We start from the raw sequence: 21,226 nt of genomic DNA on the forward strand, positions 1-21,226 counted from the left end.
CTATTGTGACCTACAGTTAACATTGTCATGTTGTGTGAATTTAAGTGTGGACCAAAAGCAGAAAGGAGTTTGAAATGATCACAGTGAAGGTGTAATAATAAAGACAGGAAATGCATATGAAGAACAGGAAATGAAACTACAGAGTCTATAGTTACGCTTCCGTTACAAATGTGCGCAAAAGTTTGAAGATATTCTGCTAAAGAAACTGGCAGGGGAAACTGAGGGAGAGAGACTGAGACTCAAAATGAACTAAACACTGACAGGGACAGACTAATACTGGTATAAGAAACTAACATCCAATACAAACTAAGAAGCTAAACACAAAGGAATGAATTGATACGGCAATATTTCTCTCGCACTAATTAACACAGAGAAATGAGCCGAATGTAGGAAAACATGTAGAAGATAAATGAACAAGGACATGTTCAAAATACAAACACAAGACCCAAACACCCAGGGAACATAAAAACATAAAATATGAATAAAATTCATTTCAAATCTGACTTTAAACCAGACTTAGACAGTGATACAATTTCAGTTCTGAAAGGCAGGATAAGAGTGTAGTGTTTTTTTCTTTTTTTTTGCACTTTATCCTTGAGGATTATCTAGCAGTTATTTGGAATCATTTGACCGAGAAACAGACTGTAGCATTGCTGACTAGATCAAGTGCTGTATGAGCAGCAGCATTGTGGGTGCGGGTCACCGGAGCTTAAGGATGAAAAGAAAAAAGGAAAGAGATGGAAGACTAGCCAATCTGCTGTAAAATGACTGGCCGCCACTTGCACCTGCATCCCCTGTGCAGCGTTTTATTTTAAACTCGGGAATGAGTCAGTGAAGAGGCGAGAAGCGGCGGGGGAGGAGGGGGCGAGTCAGAGAAGGATGCTCGCCTGGAGATGAAATATATGAAAGGAACTGCACACCAAACACCAGTTAAAAGGAAGTGTGGAAGAAAAGAATCCACTGGTAGAATACAGAGGGTGTCTATTTTAATCAAATGATGCCATATTTAGACAGGTTTCAAAAATCAAACCTGTTTGTTGACTCATGCCAAAATTCCCAAAGCCTGTCCGAGTGTGTGGGTTCCTCTTCAGCAGCCTAAATACAGCACTGCTAATGTGTGTGTGAGTGTGTGTGTGTATCCCCCTGCAACAGTGAATGCATACCGGTGCATGGATTATCCAGAACCAGCTGGAATCCACTGGTCCCTGCCTGTTTCTCTGTCTGTGTGTGTATGTTTGATGTTTTCCAGCTGTGCCCACCTGACTGAGCTGTGCAGCTACCATCAAATTTTTCTCAGACTGCCAGTATAAAGCTCCCATTTGGTCGCATGAGACAGAATCCCAACGTAAACCAGCCGGTTTAGGAAGTAACCGGCGCCTTCAAGGGAACCATTCAGGTCCTGAATTCTGCCTCAATTTGAGTTAGGAATATTTTCAGACCTCTTGTGTCAGCGTTGTCACAAACTCCAGTCATCGAGGACAGGTGTCCCACAAAACACACGGTGTCTGACAGTCCGGTAGACTTGGCTCGATTACAGAGTAAAATTGCAGCATTTGTTACATTTTCAGTTTGCTTTCACACTGCACTGTTTCAATTTAAGTCATTAAAACTTTATTCATCCCCAAGAGACAATTAAAAGATGCAGAGGGCAGCAGCATTCAACCTGGGTTCTTGGCTCCACATCAGAGTATAATTGCGTGTTCACACCTCCCTGGATAAACCGGACTTTCTGAGCAAACAAGCTGGAGTTTGATTAAAGTGAACTAAACAGGACAGCAGTGGGAGCACCGTCAGATGTGTCCCTAGTGAAGAGAGACTTCTAGAAGGTACAGGAAGCAACAATTCTGTGACTTGAATGTGAGCTGAAGGCCACCTGATATCTGACCTCTGCGTCTAACTCCAGCAGCCATTGATGAACGGTGGACTTCATCACTTAGTAATTTGTTGATCCAGTCCATAACAGGTCAACACAGAGACACACTGGACAAACTCACATGCTCACACACACACCAAATGGCAATTTAGAGAGACCAGTTACTCTAACAGTCGTGTGTCTGGACTGTACTGGGAAGCCGGAATACCATCCATGCATAGAAAGAAAAGGCAAAGCAGCGAGACCAAGACCAGGATTGGAACCCAGGACCTTCTCATTGCAGGCAGCTCCGCTACCAATTGCTCTGCTGTGTAGCTTATAGCACAGTTTTCAATGGAAACCTTCAGACTGTCAGTCCTGGCGGAGCTAATGGCTGCTTGACTCTTCTCTCTTTTCTGTTTTTGTGCCGACGTTCCAGCTGGCTTCCATCACGCAATAATTCCCAGCATCTTTAGTTGGGCAGCACATAAAATCCCAGATTTTAATCTGAGCGTGTGTTCCATATTTGGATAGAACTCAGCCACAGAGGACTATAATCACAATAATTATTCTGGTCTCACTCCAGCTTTAGGCCTTTTAGCTAATGACAAGGCACCACACAAATGGCTAGATTTCAAGCTGCCTATTTACATCCATACATGACGTGTGTGTGCGCGTGTGTGTGTGTGCAAATGATGCGTATCTTCAAGTGTGAGCTGGTTTGACAGCAACGTTTCTACAGTGATCAAATACAAAAATGATGTCTGCTTCTGTCCTTCAGCTATTTTGTGACCTGCGGCTATCATCCATAGTCTCCATCCTGTTTGTAGTTGTTGAAGAGAACAAAAGTTGTGATGTTTGGCCTCTGGGTGTTTGTTGTTGTGAAATACAGCAGTGTCTTGACATACTTTATCACATACTTTAATATCTTTAAAGTATGTGACAGCAGCCTGATGCTCTGAACAGTTTATTAGGAAACGTGAAGTAAAAGGTTTACCACTGCAGCTGAACACTTCATCTGTACATTCAGGGCACAGTCGCTTTTTCATCAGTTTATCAGATGAACATCTATTTCCTTCTTTGCTATCAGTATGAGCCGGCTGTGGATGTTTACATATATAGCACAATACGTAGATAAAGTAACCGGCTTTCCTTGTCAATGGCAAAGTCTTACTTTAAAAGAAATACAACACTAGAATTAAGTTAAAGTTCATTGTCTTGTTTTCACAGTAAACTCTTAATTCTGGCAATATTTTTTGACTCTGAGACATAACGTAGGTTTTGATGTGCTCTGTGGCCCATTGAGTGTAGTTTTGTGGTGATCTCTGTGTTGCATGCCATATTTAGACAGGTTTAGACAATGATTTCTGTCTTTTCTGTGTTGAAAATATCAAATTCCTGCCCACCCACTCATTGTTTTGCTGCATTTTGAAAACACTTGTTGATTGAAATGGGCTGCTGTCATTTGTTGAACCAAGTATAAAGGTGTTTCATCAAGATAATCAAAGAAAACCAGGAACTTTGAGGTGAGACAGACAAAGCATGTAGATCAAATCAAAGTGATCCAGAAATGGAGCCTTGAGGGACGTCACACCAGTCCACCATTCAATCACTGTGCTATGATTAACTGGCTCAACGTAGGAACCAGTTGACATGGTATACAAAAGGTAATATTAAAGGCAATATTAATATCGATATCGCCCAAAATTTCATATCAGTGGATCTCAAAAATAAAACTTAAAAAAAAAAAAATTTAAATTGAAAAAATTACAATTATTTTTTTTACCCTTTTCAATGATCTCATTATGCCTTAAAATAAACTAATTAAAACTAATATCTCTACTAAATGATAAAAAAAAAAAAGTTTGTTCTGCAAATAATCAATTTCCAGATAAATACTACCATCAAGTGTTGCTGGTAAACAAAAAAAATCTCTGCATAGATCTCCACAGGATCATTTACTACATAATTATGACAATAGTATAATAATGACTGAATGGATATTACTTACACTGAATAATGAAAATATGTTGTGATGCTCTGCTCAAGATCATGCTGTTTGTGGCTCCATGATGAAGTTTATGAGGCAGAAATTTGATTGCGCTGCTGATGTTATGATGTTGTTATTTGAACAAGGTAGTCCATCTTTTTTATTAATTAGGTATATGAAGAAAAAAGTAAGGAAGAGTCCACTGTTTTACATCTTCACAGCATAAAATGGATTAGTCTGGAAACAGACACTCAGAGAAATTCAGTGATATTTTCAGCAGCTTTTTAACAGCTTATTGTTACTGTATATTGGCTATACAGTGACTACAGTTACCAGTAGGCACAAGACTACAGGAAATAATGTACAGTAAGATTATGAAAGTTTTGTTGACTATCCATCCATTAAAGCTGTAATCATCAATAAATTATATCAGCATCCATATGAATGTCTCATATTAAAGCAATTAGATATTATCACACATATTTATTTTTAAATGTGTATAAATCTAATGATGCTGTTGTTTTTAATCAAGCATTTCATTTTACGGATCTTTTTTAATCAATAGTAAATCTGAATATTGTAAGAGCCAAAACTCTGTTTAAGAAAAAAAAAATCTGTTTTTTTTTATACAAGTCCTTTTGCTGAATGTGTAAAAAAAACAAAAAAAACATGAAAGGATGGTTAATGACTGCAGAGTGGAGCGTACGTCCTCCCAGCTGTGTGATCTCTCACTGTACATTTATGAATATGTAGATAAAGCAAACTTAGCGATGAAGATAAATGCAGCTTTTTCCCTTTTGAAATGTAACTTTTGCGTCATGCCAAAATGTCTTCCTCTCTACGCTCCATCGCTCATGAATCGTCTGTCCTCAATAATAACGTAATACCAAACGCACAGGGAATAAACCCCTGCTGATGTATTTTTTATGTCCTTCTTCACTCATTCGGTTTCCTGAACAAATCACACATTTTCATCTTCAGTGGCCTGGTTCACAGTCATGTAGGGGAGCTCAGTTCAAGCAAAGAAAAAAAATGTTTCCTTAAATAAACGAACAAAAATGCTTGTTTTCAGTGACTTATTTCTTAGACTTTCTCTATTTAAACAGTTTCCTTCTGCTAAGATAAGATAATTATTTACTTGAGAGTTTTTATCCAGGTTTGTGTGAAATTACTAATTTTAAAATTAGCTTGGAAGACTATTTAACAAAAAAAGTTACAAAAAACTCATTTTCAGGAGTAATTCAGAGTAAAGTTCCACAGAAAAATACCAGTGTATGAACAGGTGGGTCTCCACTATGTGTAAAATTCACATTACCGCCTACTGATTTCTTTGTAACTGTGTAAAAGTCCATTTGGATTCTGATTAGTTTGGGTGTCAGGAGGCAAAACAAAAATAGACATTATAAACTGTAATTTTACTTTTGGGTAACCAAGGGTGAAATGTTTTTTTACGTCCTTGCATATACTTGGTCTGTATTATTTCCAGTAATTACATTTACATGCAGACCTGAATAATAAGTCTAGTCATGTTTGTACCAAGATCTATAAATTATAAGTTATGGTTTTTTTATTGTCACAGATCTGCTTTATACCACCCCAACAGCCAGTGTGTTATTTTTATGCCTCTATTGCCTGTTGATGCATATTCAAGACATAGCAGATATCCATAGCAAATCAAAATAAAATAATATTTAATGAGTTGCCAGAGAATGTATAAAAGCTTCTGTGGCCGGTATTTGAGCACTGCCACTCCCCCACATGTGGCTGCACACTGCAGGTCATTCTAAAAAAGAAAAAAAAAAAAAACACAAAAAAAACGCTTCCACACATTTATGATGCATTCATGAAAAAACCTCCTTGGAAACATTTCTGGTTGTGAAAAACTGCTGTTGTTTAACCTGACCAAAAATGTTTTTTTACTCATTTTTGTTCAATTAATTGTGTAAATACCATAAAACAGTGACATCTCTACTTACAGCCCTGCATATTCTCAACCTGTTTCTTTTCAGTTGTTCTTGATGATGTAAGTAACAGGTTTCCTCCCTGTCTGTGTTTCTCTCAGGTAGTTCTGTGAAGAGAGCGCGTCTTCCTCAGCAAACACTGACGATTTAAAGGTACGGCTCTTTATTTCTGGCTGCTGTCTGTTTGTAGAATCAAAAAGATTTTCCATGGCAATAGCGAGGGAGACCCACTGACCTATTCAGCTTTCCATTTACCCGGGGATGCTTTCATTCATACATTGTCTTTCCTGTTTTTCCATTTATCCTTCAAAAAAAAAATGTTCTACTTCTTGCCTCAGCCTCTGTTAGTAATGAGTTATGTCCTTCACGGCTAATAGAAAATTATTCAAATTTGCTGAGCTTGTGTTAGCCTGAAGCAGCTTGTTGAATAGCATTTGTAAATAATACATTTTAATGTTATCTTATGCCTCTAAAATGTAGCTGACAATGTATCAGGCCTTTGAGCGCATGTTTCCAAAACACTGAATTGGAAAAAAAAGGGTTGCATGTATTAACAGGCAGATCTAATCAATCCAGACCATGCTTATCAGTGACTGGCAGGCCGACGAGCTAATAGCAGCTAATGAATGCATTGTTTAGTCTTGCAACTGAAACTGGTCCAAGACAAACTGGTCCAAAGAGCCTCACATGCAAGACACTAAACCAAACAGGCCACTGACTCTAAATAGCTAGTGTTATACAACTTTGTAATACAAAACTGCAAAAGTAGAATATTTAAGCATTTATTTTAGGTCACAAGATAATAATTCTCAGGAAGAGCTTTTTAGAAATGTTTTAAATGCGGTGATACTGCTCTTATGATGTAAATTATTTAAAAAATGATTACAGCGTAATGTCTTGCAATAGTTATGAACCAGAAATTAACTGCATTTGCATACTAAAGTAAAAACAGCAAAAAGAAAAAAGGAAAACAAATTGTAGTACGGGAGGAAACCATTGTAGTCAGAGAAAACCAAACACATACACACACATTCTTGCTTAATCTCGAACCCAGGCTCCTTTTTGTCTCGAGGCAAAAGATACAACTGAACCTATTGTTTAAATCTTTTCATCCATCCATCCATTATCTACACCTGCTTATCTTTTTCCATATCTCCAGTGGTCATTGGAAGCCAGTCCATCGCAGAGACACACAGGACAAACTATGCATTCATATATACATCGGTATAGTCATTTCGAATTCACAGTAAAGCTATACATACAGACAGTGATGTAGCATAGCTTAGTGTGTTTGCAGTCACTTTCAAAAATATATAAATATCTGCATCAGCTGTTTCATATTCGTGTGATAATGATTTTACTTCAGTGGAGAAAGAAATTTGGAGGTGAAGCATGGAGGAAACAGGTGTGGGAGGGGGGACGGTACTCTGTGCTACATACAGCCAGAAAAAACTCGGCTCTCTTTAGCTCTCTCTCTCACTGGCATCGCCTTTAAAGGACTTTGTACCGTAGGAATTTTGTGCTGGAACATTTATTGCAGTTTGTGAAACCACAACTTTTCACAACCAACTCTTGCCTTTTATAAAAAAGGGGCGGGGGGGAAGAAAAAAAGAAGGTAAAGGTAAAAAAAAAACTAGCTGACACTACAACCTGCTATCTCTTCCTTACTGTTTTTTTCTCTATACGGGGAAACCAAACTTAAGGCTAAGGAAATGCTAACAGTCGAGCTTAACATTGACATTTACACTCAGCAGAGATTGTTTGGTATCGCCAAGCATTGCCAAGAGGAGAAATATGTGGAAAATAACATATCTGAGAGATCCAGAACCCAGTGAACACTTGATTCCTGGTGTTCCTGTATTTCTGTAATTCTAATTAAACCTGACTTAGATCAGCCCGACTCCTCTGGCCTAGCAGCTTGTGCCAAACCCTAACACCTTGGCTCCACATGGTTTATCTCTACGTTCTGATTGCATGTTTAGCCCTTTGACCTTCATAAAGGGATAAAAGCACATATCCCATAATATGAAGCGTCCATCCAGATAACCTCGGCAGTAACTTTGAAAGTGACGAAGGGATTCCGTGTTGCTCCGTGGGTTTTCCTTGTTTGAGGGAGAATTAGAAAGGGAACAAAAGAGCTTATCTGAGCCATGCTCAGGTCACACCATCTCTCTCTCTCACACACACACACACACAAACTATCTCCAGCCCCCTCTTCCTTAGATAAGTGCCTTCCTCTGGACCTATCGCTGCTGAAATAAAGCAACAGATATATTGTTGCGAGCGTGTTTATGTGGCAGCTCTTGGCTGGGTTTCTGTTATTTCATTCTAGACCAATTTCACCCACTGAGACAGCAAAATGAGGACATTAGAACCAACATCCACCCCCCCTCTCTCTCTCTTTTTCTATCTCCACCTGTTTTATTTTTTTTAGAATAGTTTGTAATTACGCTCTGTGTCAGCTCACAGGCAGTTCAGCCAAAGTTTCAGACTTTGTAGAATGAAGCCTCTAAGGGGAGGAGGAGGAGGAGGAAAAACTTAAGCTGCACTGACATCAACACATACACACACTTATGCACGCACACACGCTTTCATTTAAGGGCATTTCACAGAAGGAGTCCTCTATCACAAATGTGTTTGCACACACATCACGTATTCAGTATTTTTTGAGCTTGTAGTCTGACTTTGCATGTTTTAACCATAGTGAAATGAAATGCTTACAACAGCATCATTGCACATAAAGCTCATAGCCGCAGTGTACGATTACAAAAATTGGATACCGAATGGAGAATTCCCCCTGAAACTGTGTTGTACTTCTGCCGGACGTTTTAACCAAACAACACATCAAAAACGGATGACAGAAACAGTGTTTCCTGATCTGGAGGTCTGATCTGTACGGTGGCCCTGAAGGGCAAACCACTTCAATACACCACTAAACACAACTACAAATTGTAAAACACAGCATATTCAAAAACAGGACAACATTAACGAAGCACTATTACAAACTAAGAAAACACAACAACATTAACAATTTGGAAGAGGTGGGAAACCTGAGACATTGTTGATTGGACAACACATTTGGCTTTAGAACGGAAATTATTCTGGCATTCAGTCTCTCTTTGTAAAGATAGACAGGAAAACAGTCACAGCGCTACGTACTGACCAAACTGTGGAAAGAATGAAGCTAAACTTTTGTAGCATGTCCCGACTCAAACTATGCTGGGATAGCAATTGCTACGTTTGAATTCATATGTTCAAGAAATGTGCTAAGGCCAGGATAACTTCTGGTTCTAAAGCCAGACGTTTTGTCGTCCAATGAACAATGCCTCATGTTTCCCACTGGGACCTACCTCTTCTGTTTTCTTAATGTTGTTGTGTTTTTCAAATTGTACTTGTTCTTAGTAATTTGTTGATGTAGTTCACACTTCAGGGCCTCCGTAGATCTGCTGGGTGTGAAACACCCGACCATGAAGACGGCTCTTCTCTGAGTTCAAGCCTCATTACTGGGGCGTTTATTCGAGTCCTCCCAAGTTTTGGATTAATTTGATTATCGATGGTAGTGCTGCGACCAAGAGTGGGTTTCAACACGCTGAAAAAAAGCCGAGGCCCAGCAGTTTGCTGTATAGGCAGACTTAACACATAAAAGCAGTGCTGATAAGTACCTTCTCCACAGTGGGAAGTAGAGTGGCAAGATGCTGTTAAAACTCATTAACAATCAGGGCCATATATCTTCAGGAATGTGACACTGATGGGTGTCTGGGAGGACAGATAAGGAGCAGGAATTAGGGAGAAGATGTTTTTCTTCCCCCAGGATTTCCACACACATACACACACGCACACACACACACATGCCCGCACACGCAGAGTTTTAACGCCCTCTACCACTATTGATTATCTAGCTGTCTGACTGATTGAGAGCCAGATACAGAAAAGGCACACATCAATAAAATACTGTGAAAAACCTGGGGAGAATTTAAACACACTGTCCCTTTTCACCCGGGTTGCTGGTCATTTGACATTTTCTATCTGTTCTAGTTGTGATCAGTTCATAATCATACCAAACTTTTTCAAGTTTGCTCCTACACTGACTGAATTGAAATTCAATATTACAAACGCGGTGAAAACGAAGTCAAAGCAGCTTTTTATTATCTACGTAAAATCTACCGTAATAGTTCTGATCATAATGAATAACATTGTTTGAATGGAGGTTGGTCAGAGGTGCTTTGGTTTAATCAGGGTCCTGATTTGTCAGATGTCATGGGGGTCTATTGGCCTAACAGAGCTGAGATGAGAAACTAATGGAAATATGGTGTGACAAGCTGTTTTTGTATCTTTGTATATCATAGTTAATAAAGAAAAATAATCTGCTTTTCTTGGTATTGTGAAGTTAAGCCTTGGGATAAATTCCTGATCAGAAATTGGTCACAAACCTTCAGTGGGTGGATCTCTAGATCAGCGAATGTAAAACAGGACCGGATCTTACAGCTTTGTTTGCTAGGAGGTTTTCAGGCCTGATAGTCTGGTAGATTCAGTTTCATGGGGGACCAAAATTGAAACATTTCTTCCATTTTCAGCTGGTGTGGTTGTGCATGTGCAAACAAAAAATAAAAAAATAAAAAAAAAAAACAGAAAAGAAGGTATAATTTCAGTTTGAAAATTTTGACTGTTACTGAAAATATTAATTCTGCACTCAGAAGCTTAAACACATAAAGTGTCAAGAATCGCAAAACTTCAGTTTTGAGTCAGCGGCTAGAGGCAGAGACATCACAGAGGTTTTGTTTGGTGACAATCCGAACCAAGCCTCGCTGGATTCTACTTCCTGTCGTCCTCGGTGTCATTCATGCGTCGGCGGCGCCGGCGATGATGTCATCGCCACAGCTTTTTGGGAGCCCTGAAAGATGAGATAAAGTAACAATGTTTGATATAAAAGCTTAAACGAAACACTATGAGGACAAAATGACATTTTGGAACGGATAGGAAATTGCTTATAGCTGTGCAGAGGATGCAGAAAATGAAGCCACCCTCCAATATGAGATTACAGTCAGACAAGCTTACCTCCTGACAGGCACCTGCATTGGATTTCCACGAGATGGGAAGAAAAAAATAGTACAGTCTGACCTAAATCTGTGTATTCATATATTGATTATTAATAATAATAAAATGAATGTATTTTATTTTGACCCTACTTGTTTGAGTAGAGAATCAACCGAAATGTTAACCAGGCGAGATAAAGTCTGTGTCAGTATCTCTGCAGTGGGTTGGAGGGTGAGGAAGAAGAGTGGGATGGATGGATAGATGGAGGGAGTGAAGGGGGATTTTGGGATAGAGGGATGTGAAGGAAGGAAAGAAGAGATGCAAATATGGATAATGGATGACAGCGCACAGAGCTGATAAAACCCCCACAAAACAAGCAGAGCCAAAAGAAATGCAAAGATCAGGTGGAGCAAAAAGAGAAAAGTGAATACTGAAATACAGGGAGATAGAGAGGAAAAAACAAATGTAAGCCCCCAAGGATTAAGTCTCTCATTTCTCTTTCGGGAAGAATGGGGAAAAAAGCGGATTTCCACCTCCTATCCTCTCAGCTTCCCCTTTCATATCTCTCTCTCTCTCTCTCTTTCTGTCTCATATTTTAATATCTCTAGCCTCTATTCATCATGCTGGAACAGACTCTGAGCTCACTAAAGCATGAACACACATGGCTAACCATACATGGACACAAATCCCCCTATGTTCCTCCTCTCTTTCCCCTACTGCTCGGCAATTTTAGTTGATCTCTTCATTTTGCTTCTGCCGCCATCCATTATCTGCTCCCCTCCGAAAGTCACATGTTTGCCAGGAACTTGAAAGCAGCATCAATTCTTTTTAGCCGGCCCCGCTTTGTTCTCCATCTGTGGCGGCTTGGCAGCTGCGTGGAACTGTTGCGCAGGGGCCAGCGCCGCACTACGCCACTCGTCGTTGGTGTAGTTGCTTCAACGAGTATTGCTAGTAAGATGAATGGGTCTCCCACTGATCGGTTAACAGCATGATCAGTGATCCACCCAGGATCACTGAACATGCTATAGTTTTCACAGCAAACATTTAGGAAACAGCTCAAGGGAGATGTGATTACCGAAGTAATCCAACGAGTAAAAATGACTCGCAGAACCAGAACCACGGCTTAGTGCATTCAGCTTATTATTCACATCTTACCTACTTTTCAGCATTTTTGTAATAAGAAAATTAGAATCACGTATTGTGCATCTGCATTCAGTCCCCGTTTATTCTGATGCTACTAAAATGAATACAGTGCAACCAATTGCCAAGACTCGCACTCTGCAGGTCTTGCTTATGAGTGGCAGGATGGACGCCATTAATAAAAAGTCGTAATAAATCTACGTTGTGTTAGAGCAGGGGCGTTTTTTTTTTTTTTGTTTTGTTTTTTTTTTGGCCCCTGTCAAGATGTTGAATGTTTTCAAGGGCCAGTTATGCGAGTAATAGGTTTTTTAAGAAAACCTATTAAAAAACTGTTCAATTATTAGTAACTAGCTTTGATAAGTACTTTTTAGAATTAAACAATATCAAACATTATTTCACGTTGATCCGTCCCTGTAGGACTTCGGGATTGTTTCTGTGATTTTTTTTTATTTTTTTAATTTCTAATCATTGATTCTGTGGTGCCATTAGAAATAGTTGCAAGGAATGTTGAAATATTTGTGCTTAAATATGACAGTAAAAGTGTCTTTTTGTTTCCCGCCGTATCGATTACAACTTGATATCAAGTAAAACTGAGGAAACTGTCGAATTACATACATAGTGCCACCTGCTGGTGGGAGGTATCACCAAATGTTTCCCATTATGGGAAAAAAATTTCAACAAACTCTCAATGATACGTTAGTGCGAAAAACTGCAGGGAACTGTAACTTTCCACGATCGCAAAAAACTATTTGGACTGATCGACATAATTTGGTGTCTGGAGTTTAGAGGGCCACATAAAAAGCGGATTTGGCCCCTTGGCCTTGAGTTTGACACTGTTTTAGAGTATTACTTTTAGTTCCAACAGAAGACATTGAAGCTTGTGGTTTAACTTGACACAAGCTGACTCACACATCTTCTGGAGTTGTAAATGAGATCGTTTACATATCCATCCCTGGGTTCTGTGTGTACACAATAACCCACAGATGACCCAATTCCCTCTGACCACTCAGCACAATGCCTTCGTCCAAACGAGGCGTTTGCGTTTTTTCATCCTCTTTGTTGTTTAGTTTTGAATCCTCTGTTCATGCAGCATTCCCTACATGTGTTGGAATCACATGCCCTCACTCAAAATTTAAAAAACAACAGAAAAGTCTAACACTCAGCCACTGCTGCTAAGACGGGATAGAAAATAAACTGTTTCTCAGCTGCCGTGTAAAACAGGTTTTTGGAGAGAAGCTGAAGCAGCTCCAACAGCGTCTCAAGTTATTGCTTTTCCTCCTTCATCTTCCGCTTTTCAGCCATCACTCTTTGTGTTCTCTTTGTTTCCTTTCATACCTCTGGTCGTCTCCCTGCTCATTTTTTTGATACCTGCGTTGCGTACCTGCATTTTGATGCCATCACTGCAAATCTTTAGGTAACTTTTTTTTTTTTTTTGAGGTTCCATTCTTGCAAATGGCTTCGTTTATTGACAAGCTCTCCTGTGAACCTTGTGCCCCAGGCAGCACCGGGCAACAAAGGAGCAGGAATTGACTTTTTTTTTTTTTTTTGTTCCTGTCTGCAGAAGCTCTATCCTTTGTGCTGTATTTTCAAGATTCAAAAAACGGGTTTAAATCCATCTTCATATTTTGCTCTGTACCCTGTTATTTTTCTTTGTTCCCCCAGTGATTATGTGGTCACTTGGTTTTGCTGTCCTATGTGTTTTTTTTCTTCCTTTGTGGTCATCCAGCCCTTCTCCTCAAGCCCGTAAGAATCCAAAGTATTTTATTTTTCCTTCTGCCTCAAATCTTTTCCAGACGCCACTGTTTCCTGCTCCATCTTTCTTTCACCCCCAGTCCAAAACCACACAAACACACAAACACACACACACACACACACCCACACACACACATTTTAGCTGTTTTTCATGGGATGAATTTCAGCCCTTTTCCAACTCTGCTCCAGGAGCCGTAATCGTTCCTGTGGGATTATTATTCAGCAGATCGTGTCGTTTCCTGCTTGCTTGGATGACCTCCTGACATACTTATCAGTCTTCTTATCTTTTCCTCTGCCATAGATTAAAGGCCATTCTAGTAATGTTGGGACTCCTGTGATGTAGCGAGCGGTGAACTCTGACCTTCTGCTGACACCACTGGATGCGCACGTTTTGAACGGTGTGAGCCGTTCGTCCCGTGCAGATGTGTCCTACGCATGGCTGAGTGTCTGACGGGCCATTTTTGTCCCAGTGAGACAAAAGTTTGAATGAAACTAAAGCTTCTGGTGCTGTGCAGCTCCACATAATTATATGTATTTTCTGTTCTTAGGTATAGCCTTACAGTGTTCCTCAGTAATTACAGTGTCAAAACACGTTTGCATTGCAAAGCTATAATTTACGACGATGGATCCTGCCGGCCTGGGCCAGAGGATAAAGACACGGGTAGAACAGTGGAGGATATTTATGGTGGCATGAATAAATCTGCTCGGTTTTTGCCTTAATTGTCTCACTTAAATGTTTCCAATCTACATGTTTTGTTTGTTTTTAAATCTTACTAACTAAAATTTCTGCTTTCCATTTCATTTATTCACCAAAGCCGACTTTGATGCACTCACATTCACTTTTTTTTTTTACTTAGATTTTATTTTATTTTTTTTTTAACATTAGCTTGTCATTTTGAAAGTTGTAGAACTACATAGAATGGAAACAAAACATAACAAAACCGCCAGACAGAAACTTGCAAATGGAGTTTGATGTCATAAACTTATTAAATCGGATAACAGCTGGGAGATATCAGGTTATGTTATCACAATTAATCAGAAGGTGTGATGATTTGGCTTTGAGGCATGAAGGATCTCTGTGTTTTTCCATGTTTTTGATGGATGTCAATCTTGTCCAGATAATTACGTTAAAGTTGTTATAAGTGATAACATTTTGCTGAGTCAGTCAGTGTTGAAGGCCTGATGGATTTCAATCACCATCTACCTGAGTTTCATAGGTGAAGTTCCAACTACCCATGGAGGATCAGAGTATTGAAATATTTTGATCTGGTTGAATGTAGCATTTAGAAAACTACCTGAAAATTGCAGATCAACAACCAAACAGATATAAATTCACCATAGAAAAGCTAAAAATTTACAAAATGTGACTTTCATCTGAAGATTTAATTTGTTAAGGGAAAAAGTTCCCCAAATCAACCTGGTGAAAGATAACTAACAGGCATTTATGGAAACATTTTGTTGCTAAAATAAATTCAGGAGGAGTATCTCACTGACAGGCAGGTTTCTTCTTAAACCTTCTCGCTCTAATGAGATGTAAAACTTGGTCAAATATGAGCGTTTCCTTGTTATGACGTGAAATTTTATATCTGGTAAATCAAGAAACGTTCTAGTTTGACAAGATTGGTTTTAGATCTTGATAAAATGACAAAACCTAAGTTTGTTGTTATAACGTGACAAGTTTCATATTGCATTACATCGATAAACCTTCTTGTTTTGACGAGTTGGGTTTTTATCTTGTTTTTGAAGTGAATCTTGTCGTAACGAGATGCAGAACTTGTTAAAATGAGATGTTCTTGTTGAAAGAAACTAAACCTTTTCATTATAAAGTGATGTAAAACTTTCTAAAAGGAGAGGGTTTCATGTTATAGCTTGACTAGTTTATATCTTGCTAAATTTAGAAACTAGGAACTGTTTTTATGAGATAGGTTTTCTATCAGTAAAAGGAGAAAGTTTCATGTTAAAATGAGAAACCTTTTTGTTCCTTGTTTTTTGTGACCCTAGACTCTTGTAGTAATGTAGCCGGACCTGTAAATTGTATTTTTGACCTTTTGTTGTTTACAGATAATCCATAATAAATCAATGCTGTACAATCAATGGTTCAAACACACCAACAAATGGCCAAGCTAATAACAGTGGTACCCAGAGTAATAAGGAGACGACAACAATAGAGTTAAATAACTCAGATGACTTAGAATAAAGATCTTGAAATGCAGTTAAAGGTTCCTCTCTCGGTCAAATATGTCACAATTGTAACAGCTTTTCACCGCAAATTCCTCACACAACATTGCTCCATTTCTAATGGGTACTGCTAGTGCTTATGAGAGGTATGTCAAAGATTAGTCTTTATAATTAACTGTTAACATCTCTGCTGTGGATTTCATCGAAGTAAAAGGCCAATAAAGCGAAGTTTTCCGTGCAAACTGATATCCAGCGAGCAGCGGTCGGCAGCCTAATTGGAAGTGCATTGTGTTGCCTCCAGCTTTGCGGAGCCTCATCAGCTCTCCCGTAGTTTTAGTGTCTATTCTGGTCGCTCGTTTAGGAAAGCTGATTGGCTTGGTCATTAACTTGTTTTCAGCTCAAATGATTTGATTATGGTTCTGAATGCCCAATAAGGAACAGGGGCGTGAGGACACCCCCTGATCCTTTCAGGCTCATTAAAAACCTCTTTACACATTGGTATTGTTTGGTGGCATTGAAAAGATTGTGCTTTTTTTTTGTTGTTGTTTTTTTTTTTGTTTTCTTTGCTTTTCATGCAGCGGGGAAGAAAAAGTTTAGTCATACAAAGTTTGCATAATACTAAATCAACCATGTTAAAGCCAACAGAAGTTTACCAGATGTGTCAGTTGTGTGCTGCAGCCAGCTGTCCGTCTGCATCACATTATGCAGATGCTGCGATGGAGATTAGCCACAATAATTAGCAGAAGAGAAAAAAATTAAATTACATAGCATTTTTTTTTTACAAATGAGTATAAAAGGCAACCTTTGTCTCAATTATGAGAGAAGATTTGTCATTGCGCATAATTTACCACAAATTACATACAATTTCCATTGAATTGAGTGTGATTTCCTGCAATTGAGGACGAGAAATGAAACGTGCCAAACAAACAAACAAACAAACAAAAATTTTGAATTTGCACGTAGCCCTCGTTTGTGTTTGTAAAATATTGTTCTAGTAGATGAATTCAGCCTTTGCAAATGGCACAGTGGTTAATTAGCTGTTAGCTAGTACAATGCAAGAGTCATAAATGTGTGCGTCCTGTCAGCATATTGTTTGTCATCTTCATTATCAGCCTCGTTCATTTAGCAGTTCACAAATTACTGTAATATACAACCTAATTTGTTGTCACAGTGGCACTGATGGAGCGAGCAGCACCGACGTTTCACTGGCATACATTTAAAACATGCATTCATAACATCTGCACTGTCCACAGGAGAAATCTTTGTGGAAAGTAACTTCACTAAAAAATATATATTTGTCTTTGTTGTGTTAATTTTGTATTTATTTCAATTTTAAAGTTAATTTAGAGTGCCATAATGCATCCGAATGAGGAAGCTGAACTGGGTTTATTGGGTTTCCAAAGAATAGGGTGAAACTTTAGCAGCGACTTTAGGAAACCTAAGAATTCACACTTTTTGTTTGTTCAAATAAAGGCTTCACAAATATCATTAAATCATGTTGTGCTGACAAACCACAGGCCAAAAACCTTGGAAGCAAGATCAAATTTGTACAAAAAAATAAAAATGAGTTTCACTGATAAATGTAGTTCTGTAAATTAGCATAAATTTTATGTGAAGAGTCTCTCTTTGACACTCACAGCAGGTAATAGAGAGCAGCTACAGAGGAAGTATTCACAAAGGTTCAGGACCACAACTGTCTGTCAATAACTAAAATCTGTGAGTACTAATGACCATCTCTACAAAACACTGAGAAGTGAGAAGTTTAATAGTCGCAAACACTAAATAGTAATAACCATCTTAGCGCTCTCTGCTATTAGGCACACAGCCAATCAGTGCCAAGAATCACAAATTTATTCAAGTATTTTAGGTAAGTTCTACTGAAAAAACCCAAATACTGAACCTTAGGTTCCCAGAACGCTGAACTGCTTCCTTTCTCATTTCAAAATAAGTCTCTCAAACATGGATGCAGCAATCTGTCAGGCCTGTAGGAGTTACTATCAGTGACTCATAATAACAGTTTATTCTTCATTCGCACTAAAATAGAAATATTGTGTTGTTTTAATGTCTCAAAGTCTCATGGCAAGCCATGAAATTACAGCCTTATTTTAAAGTAAGATTTACTTCTAAACATTCTGTCTTTTTTTTTTTTGTGAAGAGAATCATGTACCTTTAAATACTATAATAGATAATGTTCTGGCTGAATATTTTTCATTCCTTTTCTAGGTATAGATCTTTTATTTTTATTTTTATTTTTTTCTTCAGCCCTCTGGTCTTCCAGCTCAACTATATTGTGTTTTTTTTTTTTTGTTTTTTTTTTTTCTCACAATATAGAATAGTGTGTAGATGACAAAGCATTGTAAACTATCTTGCCTCTGGCTGAACTGCTCCTGAGGGGAACACGCAGTCAGTTCGCTTCATGAAGTCACTGACCTGTTTCATATACATCTAAACTGTTTTCCAAGATACACTGCGTCAGATTCGCTCAAAAACACTCTTGTTTATCTCTTCTCACGCTTAATCAACCGCGTCTTTTCATTTTGAATCCACTGTACACAATAGCATACATTTTTCTCCCTGTAAAGGAGGAAGCTGCTTCGCCGTGGAAACCCATCCCTTTCTGACTGTTTCCTCCATCAAAGCTCCATGACACTAAGCACATTACCTTTACGTTGACGGATAACAGGTGGCGGGATTGGGTTGTGAGTAACGCTCATCCTTACCAAATCTATTTGCTGAGCGCTCCTTGTTGGATTTTCATGCGTCACACAGCAATAACCACAGAACCATGTCAGTGAATGCACCGTTCACAGACGTTCCATCTATCTGGATGTACAGTGTGTGCTTGTGATTTATTAAAACAAAACATATATAAACGTTTCAGGGAAATAGGTTTTCTTAAATGACTCATTATAATCAATATTTTTGCTTGAGTTAATAATATTTTAGCAGAAACAAACTTATTCATATATAACTGTGGATTAAAATGTATACCTATGAAGCCCCAGAATATTCTGGGTTTTGAATCATTTACAGATTCGGAAAATGTGAATTCCAAACTTTCTAATGATGTCAAACCATAATAAAATGAAGATATGGCCATTTGAGTGTTGGCACTCTGCAGGTGATAAGACAGACCACACAGTTTCAGAACTGTCCTCGAACATGATGAGCTATCTGGGAATGTTAGCAAAGGATGTTTCATTTAAACACAACGGGTAAGATTCTGATCTTTTGACACAAAGATAGCCTGACGTAAAAAAATAAAAATATAAATTGTTTTATTTTAGGTGTTAGTACTACTAAATGCAGTCATTCAGCAGGGTACACGCCTCTATATCCACCTTGCACGCTCAGCACAGCCCACAGTGTGTAGCATCCCTCCAATGTAAATGGCATCACGAATAGATTTAGGTTATTGGGGAGTTTAACAGAAATGTTGAGCTTACATTTCAGTTTAATATTTTGAGCCCAAGAAATGCACTGACTCCATGCTGTCTCCATAGTAAGATAAACACAAACGCGTGTGCATGTTTGTGTGAAAACTAAAGAAGCAGACTGCAGGTCTGGTGGGTAGCAGTTAGTAGTTGAATTTGATTAACTGTTTAATAGAAATTAGTAACTATTACATCCAGACATTCAATCGCTCACTCGTACAGCTACATGCAGAGCGTCGCTCTGCTCTGCGGTGAACTGGCTCTGTGTGTGTTGGAGTTACTAGCCTCTCATTAATACCTATTTTCGTGAATGCTGAGAAAGCTTTGCGGTTCGCTCATTGTAATTGCCTTACCACACACACACACACGCACACAAACACACATGCACACCCATATGAAAAGACACGCTTCTATTAGTTCCTCTAATTGAAAGGCAATTAAGCCTCAGGTTTCGTGGTGTGAGCTGAACGCTGGGTGTCTGTTTTCAGCACCGCTCTGTTTTTAAGCTTTTAACAGACCACAAAGAGCCAGCCTCCGAAACAAGATAGCAAAAGTGAACTTTAATGTACTGACTTTCTGCCTCTCAGACCTCTGTGTCCTTGCTGCTCCTTTCTGCCTCACACTCTGCGGTTCTTAACTTGAACTTAATTTCATTTTGCAAGTGAAGTTAATGATAGAGAAAGTACAAAACATTTTTTGTTCAATGTCTTAGAAAGCCTTGCACCACTTTTTGTGGTTTATTTGCTTTTTTATTTATTATATTTTTGCCCACACTCTGAATTCTACATGTTAGAAAATACATATATGTTTGTTTGTTTTTTTTAAAAAAATAGGAAAAAAGAGAAGTGCTGTGTTAAGCTTTGCATCTACTGCAGAGTACTTATGATTAATTTCAGAGACTTTGGCAGATTTCTTTTTGAGTAGCTAATTTAAATTTTTAATCTTTTTGTACAAGAATAAAAAAAAAAAAACTGTCATCTGGTTCAAATATTTCAGGAAAAACTAGTAGATCTAGTGGCAATAGACTTGGGTCCAAACATTAGATTTAGTATGTTCTTTAGTCTGTTCGTGGTGTAGGGGAGCTTAGTTTGTAAACTTTAGTGAATTAGTTTCAGAAAAATCCTGTTTTCACTTCCTTAGATTTGCTTTTTCCAGTTTTGTAACTGTTTTATGAAGTCCAGTCTTCCTTCGAATATCTTCTGATCATTTTGAAGATTTGCCTATGGCTTGCAGTCCAGCAGTGTCTGTATGGCACTGGGAGAAGCATGTAGTGGTTCTCATGAGCCTAAAACTCGTTGAGTCTTTATACATACACACTTACATTTGTTGGTCAGGTGAAGCCATGTGTATCAGGTTGTAAGGTTTTATAAGTGCTGATCAGGGTGTGATTGTGATTTAAAAAGTCCAAGGTCAATCGACAGATAATAATGGGCTTCACTCAGCTGCTAACCACGAGTGAAAACCTCTTCGTTTTATTATTGAAGGGGAATGAAAACATATATCCTGCTGATGCTCTACATTTTATATCTGTAGTCATTAAAAAATATATCAACCGAGTAGATAAAAGTTTATTGTGCTAAAGTAGATTTTACTTGTTGAACACAAAAGCCCAGCTTGCTGTCTGTCTCGCTCTCACACACACCCACACAGGTGGGATTCAGACACTCTGGATGAAAAGGCTTGAAGTGAAATGAAGTAGCATGCGACTTTATAACTCCCACTAATAAACTATGAAATCATTAGAAGTCTCATAAAGTAGTCAGCAGGACATGAATGAGATGTTTGTTTAAGTGGCAGCTGGCACTGAGGGGAAATTGTTGCTTGTTATTGAGTATTAGAAATGCTGCAAAAGGAAAATACCACCATGTTCTTTCTTCCCTAATTT

The 21,226-nt window shown here is 38.5% G+C and overlaps 1 protein-coding gene across 2 annotated transcripts in view; it reads left to right on the forward strand.

Annotated features, from left to right (window-relative positions):
* cdh11 (cadherin 11, type 2, OB-cadherin (osteoblast)) overlaps nucleotides 1-21,226 on the forward strand; it is a 115,781-nt gene that overhangs the window by 43,889 nt on the left and 50,666 nt on the right. For both annotated transcript variants that reach the window (XM_044136140.1, XM_044136139.1), the window contains one exon: nucleotides 5,905-5,956. The gene's annotated coding sequence lies outside the window, so the exon portion shown is untranslated. The remainder of the gene's footprint in view (nucleotides 1-5,904; nucleotides 5,957-21,226) is intronic.

The sequence above is a fragment of the Gambusia affinis genome, linkage group LG13 (assembly GCF_019740435.1).
Source record: "Gambusia affinis linkage group LG13, SWU_Gaff_1.0, whole genome shotgun sequence".
In the NCBI taxonomy this organism is placed as follows: domain Eukaryota; kingdom Metazoa; phylum Chordata; class Actinopteri; order Cyprinodontiformes; family Poeciliidae; genus Gambusia; species Gambusia affinis.